Raw genomic sequence first — 24,180 nt, 5'->3', positions numbered from 1 at the left:
GACCAGTCTAGGCAACGTAGCGAGACCCTCATCTCTACAAAAATAAGTAAAAATTTAAAAGTAGCTGAGCATGATGGCATGTGCCTGTGGAAGTCCCAGCTACCCTGGAGACTGAAGCAGAAGGATGGCTTGAATCCAGGAGTTTGAGGGTGCAGTGAGCTATGTTCCTACCACTGTACTCTAGCCTGGATGAAGGAGCAAAACCCTGTCTCGAAAAAAAAAGATACGCAATTATTCCACGAATCACCACAAAGATCTTTCTTATGCTACCCCTTATGGTCACATCCATCCCCTTCTTCCTACCCTCTCACATCCACCACCATCCTTAACACCCAGAAGTTACCAACCTGTTGATCATCTCTTAGCCAATTGATTTTTTTAATACTTCATTTTCAAGGGTGATTTTAATTTCACAGAAAAATTGAAATGAAAGTACAGAGAGTTCCCATATATTCCCTGCCCCACACATGTATAGCCTCCTTCACTATCCACATCCCCCGCCAGAATGACAAGCTTGTGACAGCTGATGAAGCTAATGTGCTTTGTTTCAAATGGCCAAGAATTTAGTTACAGCAGCCATGGGAAACTAGCACAATAATGTTCAAATCTTCCACATCCTGACTCATATTTATTTCATTACTGAGGGAGAAAGGTAGACCTTTCCAACTATAGATATGGATTCTTTTTTTACTTCCAGTTCCGTCTGTTCTTGCTTTATATATTTTGTACCTTTGTTATTTGAACCCATTTACACATTTCAGATTACCATGTTCTCTTGATTAATTTCTCATTTCCTTATTGTAAAATGTTGCTTTTGTCTCTGGTAATATGATTTATCCTGATATTTACTTTGTCATTAAGATAGCCATTCCAACTTTCTTTTGACAGACTTTAAGTTGTATCTTGCTTTTGTATCTGGTCTGACAGTCTCTGACATTTAAATATAGCGTTTAGGCCATTTTTACTTCACGTAATTATCAATGTGGATAGATTGAAAATGACCACTTAACAAAGTGCTATTTTCTATTTGCCCTGTCTCCTCTCAGTACCTTTCAGATTAAATGAATTTTGTTAATAATTTCATTTTAATTTCCCTATTGGCTTGTTAGCTATACTTTTCCGTGTGTGTGTGTGTGTGTGTGTGTGTGTGTGTGTGTGTGTGTGTGTGTTTATGGTTGCTCTAGGATTTACAACATATCCACTGAACTTCTCACAATCTACATTCAAATAACATTTTCTTACCTTATGTATTATGTTAGAACCCAACAACAATCTACTTACATTAAATCCCTCTGTTCTTTGGGCCATTCTTTTCATACATTTTATTTCTACATATATATTAGACATTCTTCAATGTATTATTGTTAGTTTTGCTTTAAGTCATCAATTGTATTTTAAAGAAGTAAAAATAAGAAAAACATTTACATATGTTTACCTATTTACCATTTGGGTTACTCTTTATTTCTTTGTTTAGATCAACTATCTAGAAATATTTTCCTTTTGCTTGAAAAAACTTCTCTTAAGATTTCTTGAATTCCTGCTCTGCTGATTTTAAATTCTATCAAGTCTTGTTTCTCTGAAAAAGTAACTTTAATTTTGGAAAAATTACTTTTATTCTTATTTTTTTTCTAATTATTTTAACTTTATTTTAATGGTTTTAAATTATTTTAGAATTCCATTGTTTTCTGGTTTGCATAGTTTCTGATAAGAAGTCTGATGTCATCCTTAACATAATTCTCCTCCAAGCAATGTTTTCTTTTTCTGGCTACTGGTAAGATTTTCTTCTTTATTGCTGGCTTTTAACAATTTAATAATAATATATCTTGACATAGCTTTGTTTGGTTTTCTTTTCTTTTTACTTTTTGTTTTCTTTCTTGGTTACTTAGAGTTCACTGGGTTTCTGGAATTTGTAGGTTTAAAGTTTTCCTTAAATTTGTAAATTGTTTTGCCGTTCTTTTTTCAAATACTTTTTATTCTCCCTCCCACCATCATCTGGTAGTCCAATATTAAACTGCTTGATATGTTCATTGGCCGACAATACTCTGCTCATCATTTTTCAGCTTTTTAATTCTCTGTGCGTTTCAGTTTAGATAGTTTCTATTGCTGTGTTCTCAAGTTTACTATGTTTTTAATACCAGCAAGATGTAGCATTTATCCCATCCAATAAATAATTTCATATATTGAATTTTTTATCTCTAGAAGTTCAGTTTTGATTTTTAAATATCTTCTATTTCTACATCATGTTCATATTTACCTCTACCTTCATGGATATATGCAGTATATTTGTAATATCTTTTAAGTCTCCTTTTCTGTTAGTGCCATTTCTTTTTACTTCTAGTTCTGTATATATTGATTGATTGTTTTCCTGATTATGATTCATATTTTCCTGTTTTTTGCCTGCCAGTTAGCTTTATATTATATCCTGGATATCATACATTTTAAATTGTTGCTTTCTGGATTTTGCTGTATTCTTCTAAAACTTGTTGAATTTTTTTCATTTATAAAATTACAATTAGTTGTATCCTTTTGAGGCTCTCTTTAAAGCTATATTAGAGTAAGTTCAGAACAGTCTTTAATCTAGGGCTGATATATAGCCCTGGCATTAAAGTGGGGCCCTTATGAAGATCTGTCTGATGCCTCATATATTAAGAGGTCTTTCAGTCTCATAAGTGGGTACATGAACTAGTCCAAGTTCTGTGTGAACTATAAAAATTGTAATATATACTCTTTTTATTGACCTTTGTTCTGACTTTGGCCGTAGGTAGTTGCCTTTCCTATACGTACAGATCAGTATTCACTAAATGACTCAGGGGAACCCCTCTGCAAATCTTTGATACTCTTACTTTTTCTCTGTAATTCCATCATTTCTGATATTTTGCACATGCACATTCTAGCCTCCTTCACCTTCATAAAGTTCAATATATGTCACATAAACTTGGTAGGACTGCCAGGATTTGACTGGTTTTTCCTCCCTGCCCCGCAGTCTGGGAACTGACTCCAGGCAATGTGCTGAGGCAATCATATGGCTCACCTCACTTGTTTCCCTTCTTTCTGGAATCTCAGTTTTACCCTGCCTGTGGTCCAATGTCTGTAAACCATGGTTTTATGTATTTTGCCTGTTCTTATAGTTATTAAAGTGGAAGGGTAAATGCAGTCCCTGTTACTTTATCTGGGCTGGAAGTGGAAGTTCCTTGCATATCATATATTAATAGAGTAAGCAGGGTGTCCTATGGGCATTCCACAAAAGATAGTCAATTTGTGGGTTTTCTGGATTTAGATTGTATATTCACTTGTGACCACTTTTCTAAGATCTCTCCCTTCACCATTTATCATGGAAGTTCTGGCATTCCTATTTCACGTATTAGAGAAACAACCATTTCCAAAGTCCCAAGTCAGCTTGGCTTTATGCTTACATTATCTTCCAGGGTTCTTGTCAGGGCATTAACTTTTGCGCAGGGGGAAAGAGCTCCTGGGAAAGTACAAGATCAGCAGGGAGACACTCCCAGGAAATAAAATAGGTAGGTGACTGTGTCTGATCTCTTTTGGAACATATTTATAGCTGGACCTCCTGATAAATTACATTTTCCACAAGAGTCCTCATCTACTGAAGGTTTTTAGCTTAACGCAAACAAACCTAGAATTTATGGATTTATGGTGCATCGTCCCCTGAAAAAATGTAAGCCATGTGACTATCTATCTGGTTATGAAAGATATTTCATAACCTCTTGTGCCCCTTGTTGTGTGAGATAACCCTCACCTCACTCAAAGACCTCACCTGCTACTCTGCACAGCATCATATGGCAATGTGACCTGGGGAGACACGTTTGACCTAGCAGACCCTTCCCTGGTTTTCACAGGCCACAGGCCATAACAGAAGAGATTTTCTAGATCCTGTTGCTCCTCTTCATCAACACATTGCCTCTATTGTCTTGGCAAGCTCGGCATGTCATCATGATTTCACTAGGATTTGGCCCTTGATATTTGCCTCGTTTCTAGAAGAAGATGAAGCTTTTCATTGCTGAGGCCTCAGCCCATCGTCTGGGGAGCCTGGGAACTGGGTGAATTCTGCTGATAATTACCAAGCTGAACTCAAGAGGTTAGACCCAGTACCCACATCAGCCAGGCACTGGCTGTGCTCCTCCTTCTCCAGACAGCGGGTTCACTGTGGCCACAGACGGTACCCAGTGAAATGCGCAGCCCTGAGCCAGCAGCATTTCAGGTGTCTTGGTGCAGAACCAAAGTGTCCATAACATTATTCCATTTGATTTTTTAAAATTCTAGTCAAGAATCCCTAACTTGTAAAAATTAAATTGGTCATGACCTAGAGATGAAAAAATACTGGCCTGGCTCATGCTTAGGGAGTTAGCCCCTGGCCCGGGGCTTAGCACACAATAAGTGACAGAATAATCCTTTAACCCCCATCTCTGCTGAAGGAAACATCTCTCTAGTGGCTTTGGCCAAAAACATCAGGTTATGTTTACCTCATCTTTTTCTCTCACATTTCACATTCCTTCTTTGTCCGGCTGCCACCTTTGAGATGCAATTTATTCAGAGTCTGGATCTTCTTCCTCTTCTCTGCTGCTGTCTGCCAGTCTCCAGGTCCTTCAAAACGTAAATTGGATCACCTCACTTTGGCTCCTCTGCTTAAAACTCTCTAGTTGTTCTCCATTTTATTCTGAGTAAAGGCTAAGGCTTTACAATGGCCTTAGGTCCTGATGGGTTTCCTCCCTCATCCTGTCTCCAGCTTTTCTGCCCTGGTTCCCTGCTACAGCAACACCGAGCTTCACTGTTGAACCCCCTGAGTGTGGTTCAGCCCTGGGGCATTTGCAGCAGCTGCTCCCCTACTGGAGAGCTCTTCCTTCAAATGTCTGCTCATCTCAGTCCTTCACCTTCTTCAAGTCGTTGCCCAAATAGCAATCTCCCAAAAAGACCGACATTCTGTATCATTCTGTTCAAATTGCCACCTGTCTCCCAGCCCCCAACATCTCTTTCAAATACTCTTACTCTGCTCTTTAAAAACACTGCTCCCATCTTAGACTAAATAATTTACTTATTTATGCCTATTTTCTTATTTTCTGTCTCCTCTACTAGGCTGTCAGTCGCATGAGTGCAAAGAGTTCTACTTGTTTACTTTTGTGACACTGAGTTTGTTCTAGTGCCTAAGACATGGCGCGGCCCACAGAAAGTGCCCAATAACTACTGGCCAGATCCATCAATAACTGACTTGGAGTCTAGGTGGCCACGCTTCGAGCTCCCCTTTCTCCAAATGTTATTCCCAATTTTAAAACTCTCCTGATTCTCCTTTATATACTGTCATATTCTTGAGCCCTAAAATATGAACTTACAAAATAATTTATTTTCAAAAGCGGTTAACTCATTTATCTGATTACTAAATTCAAATCTGATTTAAAATTATAAATTCTTCTGGCTTATATAAATGAGAAAAATTAATTCAGGAGACTATCCTTTCTCATAGGAGTTTAATCTCCAAGGCTTCTGCTAGCACAGAAAACAGTCTGTGATTCTAAGAGTCTATTCACTTCTCATGGCCATATCCAAATATTTTAACACCAATTCCACAGCCTGCACAGTTGGCCGGCCCAGCTGGTCTGCAGAATCTGGGGGAGGCTCGTGGCAGGCTGACGTCAATTGGCAGAGCCCAGTCTGGAAGGAGCTCACAGTCAGCCTACTCCCACACGCTCCCCTCTCTTCTATCCAATGTTATCAGCTAACTTTGCTTCTTCTTATTCAAATTCATCTCCTACAATTTTTTCAACAAGGAAATCTGTGGCCTTTACAGAGTCTTTGGTCATGTTGTTCTCAACCTATAACCATGCCAACAGAAAATATAGGAATTAAGTGTGAATTGTTCTAATTGATGATACTTTTAGTTATATTTTTATTTTTCAAGATAACATTAATTTCTGTAAATGTCTGAACCTACTCTGCGATGGTTTTACATTTCTTTATCCTAAAGGAAGATGAAGATTTTTACACAGAAGAGCTGCCCAAGCAGTACAAAGCAATTGATTATAGACATGATGACAACTGATTTACCAATTGTCTTTACTTGCATGCCAAGGTCTTTTGTTTTGCAGTTTGAAGACCATTCATTACCTCAGTTAGGCTCATTAAACAGTACACCTCTTTGGAACTACAGTGTGCAAGTAAATCAAGTAGAAAAATTCCATAAGAAAACTCGTGGTATTTTCATATATGACTGGATGGAAAAAACAAAACGAGTACAATTCATGATGTAAATAGAAAATGTTTTCTGAAAATAAAAAATCTCATTTATGCTAGCATTTACTGTAATCTGAAATTTCTCATGTTTTTTTGGCAATTTAATGTAATGATAGGATATGAGTGCCATATCCTACGTCTCCAAAAATAGAAGCAGAAAAAAGAAGAGCAAAAAACCACATTGCTGACCAGGCCAAGCTCTGAGTCCTTATGTTCTCAGCCTTTCCAGGCTGCTAAAACATGGAATATTCCACCTGTAGAAGTTATTTGGCCCATATTCTAAGTGACAATTTGAAACCGTTAATCTCTCCTTCAATTTCCTCAGATTCCCTCATGCTCACTCTATTCTGGGAATCTGACAGATATTTACTAATTTGTAACTTGGATATAAAATTATTATCTCACCCACTTCTCCCCTTGTCTTCTCTCCTGTGAACACAGCAGGTGATTATGAGCTCACCCTGAACCTCACCTCCTCTCTGCGCTTATTCAGCCCCGTTTCGTTCTCAGCCTAAAAGGACACTCACCATCAAACCTTCATTTCTTTGAAGTCTCTGGTTTTAGTCAGCCTCTCTCTTGTTCCTCCCTTCCGCATTCCTTTAAATAAATGCTGACCTCGATTCTCTCACACTTATCCATTCCCGAGTTATATCTGGTTGAAAAGGAACTGGAGCAAAAACGCTTCTTAGGGCATTAATTTAAATGATATTTATTAGGTTCACGGGGTTCAGAGTAGTCAGCCAGGCCCCCTGTTATCATCTCAAACCCGATGAATGCACTTCTGTTTCTAATTCCTCCCGCTCTCTCTTGAGCTCTAGAAATTCTGACTCACTTAAACCTTTTCACAGAAACAACTCCACAGATTCCAGCAGCTCCTCCTCCAAATCGTGTCTGCACATCACCCCATAGCTGTCAGAAAATGTCTGTCAGCAAAAGTTTATACACAGCCATATTTGCCATACTTTCCCATTAATTTTCTTTCTTTCTTCTTCTTCTTCTTCTTTTTTTTTTTTTTGAGATGGATTTGCTCTATCAGCCAGGCTGGAGTGCAGTGCGCGATCTCGCCTCATAGCAGCCTCCACCTCCTGGGCTCAAGTGGTTCTCACCTCAGCTTCCTGAGTAACAGATTACAGGTGCCTGCCACCACACCTGGCTAATTTTTGTGTTTTTGGTAGAGTTTGGGTTTCACCACGTTGGGCAGGCTGATCTCAAATTCCTGACCTCAAATGATCCACCCACCTCAGCCTCCCAAAGTGATGGGATTACAAGCGTGAGCCATTGTGCCGGCCTAATTTCCATTTTCATTTCAAACATACACTCGTATAGAAAGAAAAATTACATGAAGGTATAGTAAAAATCACATTTACAATCATAAAATTTACCTGTTAGTACATTTGATATTTTTAAATTTACATTTCTTGTCTGTGAATGGAAACCATAGGTTGGATATTTGCATGACTGGGTGTATCCATAAGGTCAGAACACTAATTGACAGAACAATACTGCATGGAAGGTGGTCTCTAATGGAATGCTACTGAGTTGCCAATACAGTCTTAGAAACCAGGCTTGAAAGATAATCGTCTGCTCATCACATTCATTCAAGACAGAAAACTCTGATAGTAAAAGTGTAGGATGAATTAAAAACAAACCAACAGCAACAACAACAATGAAAACAACAACAAAAAGCTCAAGCCTTGGCAGTCTCATGGTCTAAGCAGAAATGATGGTCTAAAAGAATACAACTTAATAAGTATGACATTGAGTTGAGCATTCCCATTAAAATATCAGAATACCACTACTTAACAGCACTTTATAACTGAAGGATTTTGTAATTTAGAGACTGAAATTTTTCAGGAATTTCTAGCATAATCTACTGAGCAAAAACCCAAGTAAGTCTGCTCTTGGACCATATTCAGAGAAGTTCAAGAAGCGAAGATGTTAATCCCAATGTATTCACCCGGAACTGTTGTAGGGTCTGTTGGCTCACTGTGGGAGGGCATTGGCCAACTCATGTAGGTCCAGGTGTGAGCAAACAGGATGAGGAAAGATGAAAGAAAATGATGACATTCAGCTTAATGCTGTCTTCAAATAATTAAAGATTTTAATGTAATAAAAGGAATAGACTTTTATCTCCAATGTCAGTGCAGCTTGGTGCTGGACTTGCCATACTGTCTTCCACAATGGCTGAAATAATTTATATTCCTGCCAACAGTGTAAAAGTGTTCCTATTTCTCCACAGCCTCCCCAGCATCTGTTGTTTCTTGACTTTTTAATAATCACCATTCTGATTGGTGTGAGATGGTACTGCATTGTGGTTTTGATTTGCATTTCTCTGATGATCAGTGATGTTGAACTTTTTTAAATGTTTGTTGTCTTCTTTTGAGAAGTGTGTGTTCATGTCCTTTGCCCAGTTTTTAATGGTGTTGTTTGTTTTTTTCTTATAAATTTGTTTAAGTTTCTTGTAGATTCTGGGTATTAGACTTTTGTCAGATGGATAGATTGCAAACATTTCTCCCATTCTGTAGGTTGTCTGTTCACTTTGATGATAGTTTCTTTTGTTGTGCAGAAGCTCTTTAGTTTAATTAGATCCCAATTGTCAATTTTTGCTTTTGTTGCAACTGCTTTTGATGTTTTCACCATTAGATCTTTGTCCATCCCTATATCCTGAGTGGTATTGCCTAGATTTTCTTCTAGGGTTTGTATAGGTTTGGGTTTAACATTTAAGTCTTTAATCCATCTTGAGTTAATTTTTGTGTAAGGCATAAGAAAGGGGTCTAGCTTCAATTTTCTGCATATGGCTAGCCAGTTCTCCCAGCACTATTTATTAAATAGAGAATCCCTTCCCTTTCCCGTTGCTTGTTTTTGTCAGATTTGTCAAAGTGTGCTAGCTGGTTCTTTTGCCCTTTAGTTGACACAGTTTCTTCGTTGTGTCAATGCTCTTTACCATTTGGTACATTTTTGGAATCGTTGGTACTGGTTGCTCCTTTCTATGTTTACTGCTTCTTTCAGGAGCTCTTGTAAGGCAGGCCTGGTGGTGATGAAATCTCTGAGCAATTGTTTGTTCATAAATATTTTATTTCTCCTTCGCTTATGAAGCTTAGTTTGGCTGGATGTGAAATTCTAGGTTCAAAGTTCTTTTCTTTAAGGATGTTAAATATTGGTCCCCACTCTCTTCTGGCTTGTAGGGTTTCTGCTGAGACATCTGCTGTGAGTCTGATGGGCTTCCCTTTGTGGGTAACCTGACCTTTCTCTCTGGCTGCCCTTAGCATTTTTTTCTTCATTTAAACCCTGGTGAATCTGACGATTATGTGCCTTGGGGTTTCTCTTCTTGAGGAACATCTTTGTGGTGTTCTCTGATTTCCTGGACTTGAATATTGGCCTGCCTTGCTAGGCTGGGGAAGTGCTCCTGGATAATATCCTGAAGAGTGTTTTCCAGCTTGGATTCATTTTCTCCATCACATTCAGGTACACCTATCAAACGTAGATTAGGTCTTTTCACATAATCCCATATTTCTTGGAGGCTTTGTTCATTTCTTTTTACGCTTTTTTCTCTAATCTTGCCTTCTCATTTTATTTCCCTGAGTTGATCTTCAATCTCTGATATCCTTTCTTCTGCTTGGTCAATTCGGCTATTGAAGCTTGTATATGCTTTGTGAAGTTCTTGTGTTGTGTTTTTCAGCTCCATCAATTCATTTATATTTTTCTCTAAGCTGTTTATTCTCATTAGCATTTCATCAAACCTTTTTTCAAGGTTCTTAGTTTCTTTGCATTGCATTAGAACATGTTCTTTTAGCTTAGAGAAGTTTGTTATTACCCACATTCTGAAGCCTGTTTCTGTCAACTCATCAAACTCATTCTCCATCCAGCCTTGTTCCCTTGCTGGTGAGGAGTCGTGATCCCTTGGAGGAGAAGAGGTTTTCTGGTTTGGGGTGCTTTCATCCTTTCTGCACTGGTTTCTTCCCATCTTTGTGGATTTATCTACCTGTGGTCTTTGTAGTTGATGAATTTCAGATGGGGTCTCTGAGTGGACATCCTTTTCATTGATGATGAAGTTATTTCTTTCTGTTTTTTAGTTTTCCTTCTAACAGTCAGGCCCCTCTGCTGTAGGACTGCTGGAGGTCCACTCCAGATACTGCTTGCCTGGGAATCACCTGTGGTGGCTGCAGAATAGTAAGGGTTGCTGCCAGTTTCTTCTTCTGTTATCTTTGTCCCAGAAGGATATCCACAAGATGTCAACCTGAACTCTCCTTTATGAGGTGTCTCTTTGGATATATGGGGGTCGGTGAGCTGCTTAAGGAGACAGGCTGTCCCTTATAGGAGCTCAAGTGCTGAGCTGTGAGCTCCATTGTTCCATTCAGAGCTGCTGGGCAGGTACATTTACATCTGCTGAAGTGGAGCTCATAACTGCCTTTTTTCACCAGATGCTCTGTCCTGGGAAGGTGGGGCTTTATTTATAAGTTCCTGACATGCTGCACCCTTTTTTCAGAGCTGCCCTGCCCAGCGAGGAGGTAGCCTAGTCAAAGTCTGCCAGCAGAGGCATTGCCAAGCTGCCGTGGGCTCTGCCCAGCTGCTGGGCGAAATTCCTTGCACTTTTGTTTATAGAGGTATAGATAGAAATACCTCGGTAATGGCGGTCTGCCTCAGTAATGGCAGACTGTCTCCATAGTGGTAGACTGTGTTGGTAATGGCGGACTGCCTTGGTAATGGCAGACTGCCTCAGTAATGGCGAACTGCCTCAATAATGGCAGACTGCCTCAGTAGTGGTGGACTGCCTTGGTAATGGTGAACCACCTCAGTAGTGGTGGACTACCTTGGTAATGGTGAACGCCCTTCACCCCACAGAGCTGGAACATCCCAGGTCCAGCTGAGCTTCCTGTGAAACTCTCAATCCAGAGCATTTCAGATTGCTGGTCTTTGTGGGAGTGGAACCCTCCAAGCCAGAGCACCTGGCTCCCTGTTTCAGCCCTCATTTTCAGTTGAATGGGCCACTCTGTCTCCCAGGTATTCCAGGCACCAGTTGAAATAGCAGCCCAGATTTGTGTGAGTTTTTGTGTGGAGACCCACTGAACCGGTTGAAACAGCTGTGCTGGAGACTTGTGGCACTTTTCCACCCAGGAATCTCCTGGTCTGCGGGCAGCAAAAACTCATTTGGAAATGCAGTGATCACTCACCCTCTGCTTTCTCACTGGGAACTGCACTCCAGAGCTGTTCCTATTCGGCCATCTTGGATCTTCAAATCTTTCAAATCTTAAAACTGTAATATGTCTTCATAAACTGATAGGGCAGGTCTCATCTATTTGTGCTTCTATTTCATATTTTACTTACTTTTATGTGGACCTTTAAACTTTCATGTAAATATTATGGTGACATATTTTCCTTTCTCAAAAAAAATTCAACTGGAATTTTTATTGAAACTGTCTTGAATTCATACTTTGATTTGGGGAAAGCCAGCATGTTTATAATACAAAAATGTCCCATCCAAGATCACGGGTTGTCTCTCCATTGAACTTTCTGTGTCACTCACTAAAACTATTTTTTTAAGCTCTCAGCTCCTCCTATTTGACAGACAGCTGCACTTCTCTCACATTGCCAGCCACATCCCTGAGACACCATGGTGAAAGTGAAGGTTGGAGTCAATGGATTTGGTTGTATCTGGCGCCTGGTCAGCAGAGCTACTTTTAACTCTAGTAAAGTAAATATTGTCATCATCAATGACCCCTTTATTGACCTCAACTACATGGTCTACATGTTTCAGTATGATTTCACCCATGGCAAATTCTGTGGCACCATCAAGGCTGAGAATGGAAAGCTTGTCATCAATGGAAATCCCATCACCATCTTCCAGGAGTGAAATGCCTTTAAAATCAAATGGGGCGATGTTGACGCTGAGTACGTCATGGAGTCCACCAGTGTCTTCACCACCATGGAGAAGGCTGGTACTCACTTGCAAGGAGGAGCCAAAAAAACCATCATCTCTGCCCCTCTGCTGATGCCCCCATATTCGTGATGGGCATGAACCATGAGGAGTATGATAACAGCCTCAAGATGGTCAGCAATGCCTCCTGTACCCCCAACTGCCTAGTGCCCCTGGCCAAGGTCATCCATGACAACTCTGGTATCATGGGAAGACTCATGGCCACAGTCTATGCCACCCAGAAAACTGTGGATTACCCCTCTGGGAAACTGTGGTATGATAGCAGCAGGGCTCTCCAGAACATCATCCCTGCCTCTACCGGTGCTGCCAAGGCTGTGGGCAAGGTCATCCCTGAGCTGAACAGGAAGCTCACTGGCATGGCCTGCTGTGTCCCCACTGCCAACGTGTCAGTCATGAACCTGACCTGCCATCTGGAAAAACCTGCCAAATATGATGACATCAAGAAGGTGGTGAAGCAGGCGTCAGAGGGATCCCTCAAGGGTATCCTGGGCTACATCGAGCATCAGATTGTCTTCGCCGACTTCAGTGACACCTGCTCTTCCACCTTCAATGCTGGGGGTGGCATTGCCCTCAACAACCACTTTGTCAAGTTCATTTCCTGCTATGATCATGAATTTGGCTACAGCAACAGGTTGGTGGACCTCATGGCTACAAGGGCTCCAAGGAGTAAGACCCCTGGACCACCAGCCCCAGCAAGAGCACGAGAGGAAGAGAGACGCCTTCATTGCTGGAAAGTCTCTGCCACACTCAGTCCCCCCAACACTGAGAACGTCCCCTCCTCACAGTTTCCATGCAGACTCCCTGAAGAGGGAGAGGCCTAGGGAGCCCCACCTTGTCTTTACCATCAATAAAGTCCCGTGTGCTCAGCCAAAAAAATAAATAAATAAAATATTTTTCTACAAACTTTATATGAATTAATGAGTAATTCTTAAAAACTCTAGTTTTGACTGATATTTGGAATAATATTTTATTATACTTCCTAGTTTATATGTCAGTGTAAAAGATACTAAGATTTCTTAAGTTGTTCTTATCTAAAAATTTTGTTGAATTCTCTTACTAGTTCTAATAGTTGGAAGTTTTTCTGGATGGATGATTATATTATCTGTAAATAATAACAGTTTTATCTCCTTTCAGGTCTTACATCTGCTGCTTATTCTTTATTCCTTATAGGATTGGTCATGAGCTTACATAAAAATGTTAATTAATAGGAGTGATGATAGGCATCTTTACATCGTTTACAATTTCAGAGAAAATATTAAAATTCCCCTAATCTGTATAATGTTTAACATAACTTTTAGAGTAGACAACTTTAACAAGTTAAAGAAATTCCTTTATATTTCCAGTTAACAAGTTTTATTGTACATATGTGTTGAATTGATCAAGAACTTTTTCTGCATCAATTCAGATAATCCTGCATTTTATACTTTACTCTTTGTTGATGTAATAAATTCTGTTGAAATATTTATAATTGTGTATCATCTTGCATGCATGAGTAAGTCTTATTTAATTACTGTGTCTTTTTATCATATTGTTGGATTTTCTTAGCTATAACTTATTTAAGATATTTACATTTATGTTCAAAATGAACCATGCCTATAAATATTGGGGTGGATTAGCCTTATCTAATTATAGAATGAAAATTGGGACCAGGTGTGGTGGCTCAAGCCTGTAATCTTACTACTTTCAGAGCCAGAAGCAGGTGAATTGAGTCCAGGAGTTTGAGACCAGCCTGGGTAACACAGTGAGACCCTACCTCTACAAAAAATAAAAAAATTAGCCAGGTATGGTGGTGTGTGCCTGTTGTCCCAGCTACTCAGGAGGCTGAGAGATCGGAGGATCATTTGAGCTTGGAAGGTAGAGGCTGCAGTGACCTCTGATCATACCACTATACTACAGCCTAGGTGACAGAGTGAGATCCTGTCTCATAAAAGAGTTCAGTTTTGCTCTTTTTTAAATATTTGGAGGGAAATAACTTATATAAAACAGGAATTATTAATAAAACCATCTGAGCTTTAGAGCCTTAGTGAGGAGAAAGATACTTTTCGTGTTATATTTATATGTATGTACTGGGTGCCAATTAAAAATGTGGTTAAAACCATTTCAAAGACCCTGGTTAAGGCAGTGAATAAAGCGCTTAGTTTTGGCACAACTTGTTTTTAGGGTGTGATTTCTCTTCCGCCGCTCACTTCCCACCCTATTCTTCATATTCCCTGAGGGAGTCGCGCTGCCTGGCACTTGGTAGATGCTTTTTGGTTGAACAGATCAAATTTGGGTACCTAGTATCATTTACCTCCTTCCCGGCCCAGAAGCCTACGGGAGACCTACCTGCTTCCTCTCGCTCTAAATAGGCGCCCATTATTCTATCCAATACAAATTGTCCTTTAGCACCTTAAACTTCAAGTATTAGAAATAAACTGTGGTAACAATATTAGTGAGTCCACCATGGCCACGCCCCATGGGAAATTTTTCAGCCAATTCTGTCTATTCCATCTTGGCCAGGGGATGGAACTTTGGGCCCCCATGTCTTCACAAGCTGCCCAAGTGCCAGCCTCTGCCCAAGGGTCTTACTTATAAGTGTTCCATCTACGGAGGGCAAGGACTCACAGGTGATGTGGGGTTGGGCCACCCACACCAAGGCCACTGAACCACTTGCTGGTCGTTGGGAACAGAAATCCTGTAGTCAGGAACACAGCTCCCTCTTTCTCTCTGTGGCTCATTTCTCAGCCCTGTGTCTATTGTTGTAGTTTTTGTTTGTTTGTTTTTGTAGTTTTGGGGTTCCCCCCCATATCAGAATGACTTAATCTTTGAGGCAAAAATCAGCTCAGCAGCCGGGCTTCTGAGTCTTTGCGACTCACATTTGGGTTAAAGAGTCTTTGGAACGTTTTCAGTTTGATGTCAGCTAGAGGTTCTTGTCAGGCACCAACAAAAGATAAAAGAGGAAGAAGACAATAGAAAACAGAGAGGCTAATACTCAAGAGATGCAGCCCTGCCACACATTCACACTCACGTGTACCCACACACTCCGGGATTATCCTCCTGTTAAGTGAATGGACAACCAAATGCTCTGCCTATGGGATAGCCTTACTCTGTCTGTGAAATAACCCTTCTCTGCCTATGGGAGAGCCCTGCTCTGCCTACGGGGAGCCCTGCTTTGTGGAACAGCCATTTTGCCGTACACCGTTGCTCTGATAAACTTTCTTTTACTGCCACCTTGCTCTTAAATTCCTTTCTGAGTGAAGCCAAGCACTCTCTCAGGCTAAGCCCCAGTTTTGGTGTCCACCTGTCTTGCATCAGTACTATTGGGCTTGCCAATTGTACCCATGGACATGTAGCAGGACTCCCCTGAGATCACAAAATGCAATGTCTATCTGCTTTGGAGTCTGACAGCTAATTAATACATGTGGGGCAGAATTGAGTCTTAGCTTTTTAAGTTATAACAGTGTGCTTGGTGGCAGGTTGTAGAGGAAACTCATCTCTAGCTACTGGTGATTGACAATGTTACTAACAGAAACTGAAAGCTGTTTGCTAACCCATGCTTCCTACCACCCAATCCGGAACCCTCGCAAAACCAACTGAACCAAGGATTGGTGCCTGGAACTAAAGGCAGACCTCTACACAGGGGCCTAGGGCCAAATTACCTAAAGTGGTCCCCACTGAAATCTTTCCCTGGGAATATAAGTCAGACATGTGCAACGGCAGTGGCCAGGAGCAGACGTAATGCAGGGAGCGGGCAAGTAGCAGAGCTCACGAGGCAGAGCAAAGAGAAAGCGTTAGCGGGGAGCAGGAGGCACAGGAGCAGAAACGTGTCAAGGCACAATTATGACAAAGCCAGTGGAGGAAGAAACCTGCGCCCTAGAGCCGCTGGGAAATAAGGCTACCACCAGACAACCAGGGGTCCCACTGGATCCCGAGGGTGGCTCAGGACTGTGGGGTGAGCAGCCAGCAGAACAGAATGTCTGAGGTCCAGATAGTACGGTCATGATGGCTGCCCCAGTGCCTGACTTCTGGCCCATAGGTCAAAAACATTAAGAAATACTGGTGAAGGCCGGGTGTGGTGGCTCACGCCTGTAATCCAAGCACTTTGGAGGCCAAGGCAGACGGATCACCTGAGGTCGGGAGTTCAAGAAATACTGGTGAAGACATGTTTAAAACCTGCAAACACTGACATGCATTGTGAAGACAAGAAAGATAACAATTGGTTTGTTAGCTAATGCCATAATTTTAGCAGACCTCCCTTACTTATTAAATAAGAAAACATTTTTTCCTGGAAGCTGTTTCTGTGTTAAGCAGAACCCAACACAGCCTAATTAGAGCTCTTATCAGGATCTTCATATGGATGTTTTAGGAAATAAGAGTCAAATGGCAGAAAGCTTTAAATATCAAAGTTTTGGGGACAGGAGAGATTGGAGAACATGATGATGAATTAATTCACTCGTTGCACAAACATGTGGCTGTCCCTATATGAAGGGCATTCTAGGTGACAAAAGCAGTGCACCATGGTGTCTTTTCTCAAACAGCAGGAAATGCAGGAGAGCTGACAGTCTTCTACAAAATTTCCATGATGAAAGGCAGTGTGGGATATAATAGAGACATGAACAAAACATTTAAATGTAAATAACATCATGTGAATATGCTTCTATTAATCTGTCTTTCCTTAGAAACAGGAGTCCTTTCCTAAGCTCCTTGTAATTCACCTTTTTGTCTTGCTTTAATAAGAATTGATGCTATTGAAACTTTTGACTGACCAAGATTTCGGAGTGGCTGTTGACTCTCCATCCATTAGAAGTTTATTATGATCAATGAACAGACTAAAGAAGGTTCAAACTAAAGTTTTGTTATTAACGTGAGAAACAACATTGATAAGGATGGTTTTCAGCATAAATACGTATCTTACTAGTATGTATTAGGTAACTGGCATACTCATGAAAAGTGCCTACTAAGGTCTGGCTCTGTGTCCCTACCCAAATATCATCTTGAATTGTAATGCCCACGTGTTGGTGGAGGAACCCTGTGGAAGGTGATCAGATAGATCACGGGGTGGTTCCCCCATGCTGTCCTCATGATAGTGACTGAATTCTCATGAGTCTGATGGTTTTATAAGGGGCTTTTCTCCCCTTTGCTCCACACACTTTTCTATCCTGCCACCATGGGAACAAGGACATGTTTGCTTCCCCTTCCATCATGATTTTAAGTTTCCTGAAACCTCCCCAGCCATGCAGAACTGTGAGTCAACTAAACCTCTTTCCTTTATAAATTACCCAGTCTTGTGCAGCTCTTTATACAGCATGATAACAGACTAATACAGTGTCTTCCCTGGCATGAAGCCAGCACAGAAGAAAATCAGACACAAACGACAGAACCAGAGAGTGTTTTTTATTTGAACAATTGCTTCTGATGTCCAGTCATGCTACAAAAGCTAATAAACTTAGATTGATCTGTGCTCATTTCTATTTGTGCAGTCCTTGTACTGTAATATCCTTAGGACTATTCCTGTTATAAAGCAAACTTCTGGAAAGCTTTTCATCATACCTACTACTCTCTATATTAGTATATAGGGCTTAATAATTTTCCTTACATTTTGGAAGTTATTTGCATAAAACTAGTATTGATGCATTTTTAAATTTTCTTTTATAATTGATTATAAGTACAAAGACCAGGCAAGATTTTTTCTGGAGTGGAGCACTTTTGAGGGTAAAAATAAGTGCCAACCAGGTAGATGCAAAGAAAACAGGTATAAAACAATATACCCCTAGACAAACCAGGGGATATTGTGGGTTTTGGCAAGAAAGGGGTTAGCTGCTGCTCTGTAACCTGCTCTCTCTCAGAGACCCACAGAAGACAAAAAAACATTGAAGAAATCGTCTCGCCAAATTTAGTAAATGTATGAATCAGATTTCTTCATGATATTTACTGGGGGAAAGAAAATGGAACGTCCTTGTTAACAGGCTGTCCCTGGTCTACCTAGGTTGCCTACAATATGCAAGCACAGGATTTATAGATTTATATTGCAACAGGGCCCCTGGAAAATGTCAGTGTCAAATTCTTGCTTCAACAGGGTCTTGTGATTACCTGTGCCTTTTGAATTATTAGTAAAGCTTCACAAGGGCACAATTTATGATTTTTTATAACTCTGATTTGATAATTTGACCTAATTTTTAAATTAGGGAATTGTGTAGAATACATGCTAATTTTTTTTCCAATCTCTTCTCTCCCATTGCTTAGATAGCCGTCCTTAATCCTAAGATAATGTATTTGAGTCTTTCATTTCCTTGATTGCCTTTGCCTTTAGAATTCTGCCTGCCACAATTGCATACATAATGCCACAGATGTAATGCCATTTTCACCCATAAATACTTCAGAGTGCATTTTCTGAAAGCAAGTATATTATCTTATGTAACCACGGGGTGATAATTAAAATCAAGAATTAACCTTGATAGAGTACTGAAATCTAATCGACAAACCTCTTCCAAATGTTGCCAGGTGTTCCACTAACTCTCTCTACAGAGAAACTAACAACAGGCAGGCTTCCAGTCCAGACTGCAGCCCAGGATCTCATGCTGTGCTTGGCTGTCTTGTCTTTTCAGCCTCCTTTAATTGGAAACATCTCCTTGGTTTTTATTTGTCTTACACAATCTTGATTATTTAAAGAATGTATGGCCTATACAGTTTTTCAAGACACTTCTTAAACAATGTGCTGGACTTGAAGGAGAATTTATGTAGGATCAGTTTCATTAGAACCATTCACTCCTATTGGAAGACAGAGAATGCCCTACAAACGACAGGCTTAAATAAAAATGATAAAAGCAAAATATTAAAATTATACAATTAAAAATATATTCAAGGTTTTTATTTTTGTTTTCTTTGTTTACTGTTAAACATTAAGATCAAAGTAATTTCCTGAAATATCAACATAAAAATATGAGTAAACATGTTACTATGAAGAAAAAAGTGTATTTCTAAGAACCAATTTGTCTTCTCAACTCATTTTTATTTGATGTTGATCAAAACATACAGTTGACAACTTAGAAGATAAAAGAAAGTGTTATATGTGAACACGTACACACCAGTTACTTGATGTTTAATAGAGTAATGAGATAGGTGTTGGGGGATAATCAAAGACTAGGAAAAAACAGTCAGAAGATGATGCAGCCAACAGGTGGTGTTCCAGCAGTGGATATACTGCTCTCCAGGCACACCCAGTTCTGAAAAAAACAGCACGTTTTCCACTTACATGTGTTGTGGTGCTTTGGGTTTTTACTGGACACCTTTGACTAGGGTGGAGTGTAGTAATCTTATCTGCTTTCTCTGTTTCCACTTGTGTTTCCTGGATTGGATGGTTTGATCCTACTGGAATTTAATCTAACTTAATTGATACTTCTTCAGGCTTCGTTGGTTTCTTATGTGGCTCATTCTTTTCATAGTCAATCCCACCATAAAACCATCTTGCCCACCACCTTCAAGTCAACAGGGTCATGGTTTTCCATCCCACCGCCCCCCCACTTTTTGGCTTGATGCCCACATCCCGCATCACCGGCATCTCCCAGGGAGCTCCTTCGCCGCCAGACTCCCGCGCAGTAGCCCACACGGGATCCACGCCAGGGATGCAGGAAGCAGGGCGGTGGCTCTTGCGCGCTTTCCAATGTGTTTGCGTGTTTATTGCACTTTTCTTTCTAGTGTATCGGATGCTAAAAATGTGTGTTTCTTGAATGCTGAAATGTTTCCATGGATGTAGTCACTTTAGGGGTATATGTGTGTGCCTACATCATCATCCTTATTAGCTACATTATTTAGACTCGGTTAGTTCATCTCTGTCTCCCAGAGCGTGGGAGGAGCGCCAAACGCACCAGCACACTACAGTTTGTTTCCGCTTTGCACCGCCTTGTTGGGGAGCCCTTTCAATGCACATCCAACTTCTTTTCCATTCAGGAAACTCTTCTTACGACTCCCTCAAATTCCTCTGATTTTGTTTTCTTTGCTAAGTTGGTTTTTCTCTCTCCACGCCCACGTTTGCTAACCAGCCTGTCACCTTTCTTTCCACCCACTCTGGATCCCCGCGGGCTTTCCAAGGGCGCCCTGTGCAGCCCCGCGCGGCGCCATCTCCTCACGGCTCCTAGCACGCACTGCAGGGCTGAGGTCCTGCGTCAGCGGCTGCAGCCCCTTCTCGGGAGTTCACCGCAGACTGTAAAAACCGGTATTTTATTTTTACTTCATTGCCTTTCTAAGTTTGTTCTTTCCAAAAACTTTATTGATCTTGACTCAAATGGCGTTTGTCTTCTCGTATATACAATACAAAACTTTTAAAATATTTTAAAAATATTTCTGTAGAATCTTGGAGTACATCATTTTTACATATGTCTGTATTTTATCTTTCAGACACACACAGACACACAGACACACACACACACCCCCGAATCCTGTTGCCAGTGAAATCACCTTCTCTGAGCATACCCAGCAGGCATGTGGCTGTGCAGAGCCAATGCCTGGCTTCTTCCCACGTCACCTGGGGCAGCCCTGCTGCTCCCACTCACGCAGTCCTGGGAGGCTGCACCAGGGGCACCTCAAGAACGCATGCCCCAAGAGGGATTGTCAGGAGCAGAATTGGTGACAGAACTCAGCATCTTTATTCCTTTTCAACTGGCCTCTTTATTGAAGTAAGGCTTTTTAATTGGCTTCCATCTACTTGACAATTATCAAAGATTTCTCGCTGACCCTAAGCAGAGGTCATCTGCCATCTGTCACCTGGGCAGGGTGCCCTCACGCTTGTCACAGGGTTTGTAAGAGTCTCTTGCACGCCTTTCTGGGACCCCCATTGAGGGGTATGAGGACTCATTCATTCAATACTCACCTCTTTCCCGAGTTTACCGTCCTCCATTCAGGCGATGATGCTTTTGGCTAACCAGGGACAGATGGAGGAGCATATTCTCCCAGGTGCTCAGCTGATGCCCCTGGAGACCATCGGGCTTCAGAGGCGGGGGCAGCCCCCTGAGGAGATTTCCAGTCACAAGTCCTACTGCAACTGCCAGGAGGCCACTGGTTGCCCTCCAGCAGAAACACTGTGGTGTCATGATGAGTTATTATCACAGAAGGCATAGTCAGATGTATGGATACAGTTTTTAAATTCTATTTTATTTCTGAAGAAAGGAAAACAACGTCATCAATTACGGGGTTCATAAACAAGTCCCCAGAAAGGAATCTGACCAAGAGTTTTCCAAATTGTTACTTTAAATTTTCATCTTTATCCATATTTTTTTCTAGAAATTGAGAACTCTCTGCTGTTAGCCTGGTGACGTGTTCAACCCCAGAACAAGTGTGGATTCCTTTCATTCAGGAGCTAAGTCACTTAGCAAACTGACACATGTTATGACACATGAACAAAAACTGCTGTCTGGGGCTAAGAGGCGTAATACCCCTCGGGTCCTGAAACTGCTCTGGACATGGGTCTAAGTGACCCAGAACTTATGGACTGAGTGCTGGGAGTCACTGTCGTCAAGATGCCTGAAGCCTTGTGGAGGGCCTCAGTCTCTTCTTGCACATTCCTTTGTTAAGCAAGAATCATTGGTATCAGCGACAAAGCTGAGCAAATGTCTACTCAACTTTGAATTAAAAATGAACTCAGAGGCCGGGCGTGGTGGCTCATGCCTGTAATCCCAGCACTTTGGGAGGCTGAGGTAGGTAGATCACCTGAGGTCAGGAGTTCGAGCTCAGCCTGGCCAACAAGGTGAAACCCCGTCTCTACTAAAAATACAAAAATTAACCAAGAATGCTGCCAGGTGCCTGTAGTCCCAGCTGCTCGGGAGGCTGAGACAGGAGAATCTCTTGAACCAGAGAGTGGAGGTTGCAGTGAGCCAAGAACATACCACTGCTCTCCAACAAGGGAGAGGTCTGGCAGGCCACTCTGTCCAGTCTCGAATGACAGGGATCAAGCTCAGGCTATCCTCATGTCCCCAAATTCTTGCCTGGTCCTCTTTCTACCAAGTCATAAAAAATAGAACTCTTCTGTAATTTTTCCCCATTTTTTACTGTAAAATAGTGGCTATCTACATGCCTGCTTCATGTAGTTTTCTAGAAGTGCCTGATATCTACAAAATTTTTAGGATTTTGACACAAACTAAAAATTTCAACAATGCCATGATTTAAAAATAAGCCATTTCTTTGTTTTTTCCTCTTTACCTAGAAAGTGATCTTAGATATGCATTCTTAAGCAATTTCTAAATGCATCTATGTAGTACTATGAAGTACTGTCAATCTGAGGATGTTTAATGAAGTCATAAATGCGTAAGTTTGTAAATGCTAAACATTTCAATCACCAAGCACTTTTTCTTGCAAATTTTTCTAAGCAAAACATCTGGAGCTGAAATAACCGGAATCACATGTACTTCCAAACTTTGTAAACATCTCCAATTTCCTGGATTTCTTCTCCTCTAATATTTGAAAACCAACCCTTTATGAGAACACAAGAAAATGCTGAATGTGGCAGGCATGCAAATGGTCTCAGCTTACAGAATTTAATCTGAGCATATTTCAGTACCATATGGAAATAACTAGCTTAACAAATAATACACATTCTACAACTTCAGCATTTGCACATGTAAAGGAATCAGAACTAACTATTGAAGCTCCTGGGACACTCCTGGCTATTGAGTAATTTATTGCACCAAAAGCATCCACACAGCCAAGAGCAATTTATTGAACCAGAAATCCAGAGGCTGTTTATTAACATTTATTATTAATTCATACTATTATAGGTACATTTTAAACAATTTTTTGGTCATTTTGCTCACAATTTCAGTGGTATACAAAGCAAATAATGTACAACCACAGTTGGATTTTTGGTTAGGTGGAAGGCCTGACTTTTTGTGTGTCAATATAGATATGGACGTAGTATGGAATTTCTCTGGGATAGTCTAGGGGGACCTGCTTCAAGATGTGGCAGAATGGCAGATGAGAAGCCAACAGCTGCCATTAGTAGTGGAAAAAGAACACTCACACCTCTCAGTTATGTGAGAAACACATCATGTGTAAACTATATTCAGCAAAAACTATGATCACTCAATCGGTCATCCTATGGTTATGGGATGCCTGGGGTGTTGCTTTTCTGACCGGAAACCTCTGTGGCTGGTGGCACCTTTCCCTGAGTTTTGCCAAGACCCACTGGGCTCGTCCCACCCACTTGGCCTGGCAGGCTGTGCTCGGCTCACACTGCCAGCCTGGGTTCCACACTTGCCGAGAGAGCTGGCTCTCGGTGCTCCATGAGCCGGACCCACGAGCAGCTGCAGCTGTGCCTCAGTGGGTGGGGTTCCTGCACGATTTGTGGAGCCAGAGGCCCAGGTCTGTAGCCAGGACGTGAACAGCTCCAGCTGCACCCAGGGAGTTCCTGCTCCACCAACTTGGAAGGGGTGGGGCTCCCACTTGTCTCTGGCTCCTGCTGGCTCCACAGCCCTGGCTGTGCCTCTCTGCTACAGCCAGCGTGATGGTAGCAGCTGCTCAAGACGGGCTGCTGCTGCTATCACTGCACTACTTGTTATGCAATAATTATGAGTCAAGCATTTAGGCTGAGAGGTGAAGAAAGAAAACAGGGAGCACGGGAGAGTACGTGTCTGTCTTCCTTAGCGTTACAAAAACTTCATGTAGCTTATCCACCATCTTTGAACTGAGACTTGACAAGCAATTAAACATTTCTCGGTAGCCAAGAAGGAGGAGAACATCTGTGGCACAAAAGTGACTTTTACAGCACACCCTAGGAAAGTCGAAGACATGAAACATTTAATAAGCAATGAACATGTACAATAAAGCATTTACTGTGTCTAAGAAATTACACAAGAAATTATAAGAACAAAATGACAAAGACAAGATATCCATATCATTGGAAATGACTAATAGGAATTTAAGGGTATCAGACAACAGGAGAGAAATCATAAGAGAAAAGTGAGAGTGCAGTCAGTACTCAAAATACATATCACACGCTCCTGAACACTTGGAAACGAGGCACTGAACTTGCAACC

General features: G+C 41.1%; 1 long non-coding RNA gene and 1 pseudogene across 1 annotated transcript; one reads left to right on the top strand and one right to left on the bottom strand.

Moving 5' to 3' along the window:
* Positions 1-3,626: 3,626 nt before the first annotated feature.
* Positions 3,627-7,079, bottom strand: LOC116533390. The gene is made up of 3 exons (XR_004261271.1): positions 6,771-7,079; positions 4,080-5,825; positions 3,627-3,992 (listed from the first exon to the last, which is right to left on the bottom strand). It is a non-coding gene; the product is annotated as an uncharacterized LOC116533390 (long non-coding RNA).
* Positions 7,080-11,848: 4,769 nt separating this feature from the next.
* Positions 11,849-12,999, top strand: LOC116533492 (annotated as a pseudogene).
* Positions 13,000-24,180: the final 11,181 nt, after the last annotated feature.

The sequence above is a fragment of the Sapajus apella genome, unplaced genomic scaffold (genome assembly GCF_009761245.1).
Source record: "Sapajus apella isolate SASKATOON/1434 unplaced genomic scaffold, GSC_monkey_1.0 scaffold82, whole genome shotgun sequence".
Lineage (NCBI taxonomy): Eukaryota > Metazoa > Chordata > Mammalia > Primates > Cebidae > Sapajus > Sapajus apella.
This window is presented reverse-complemented; position numbering and strand designations above follow the sequence as displayed.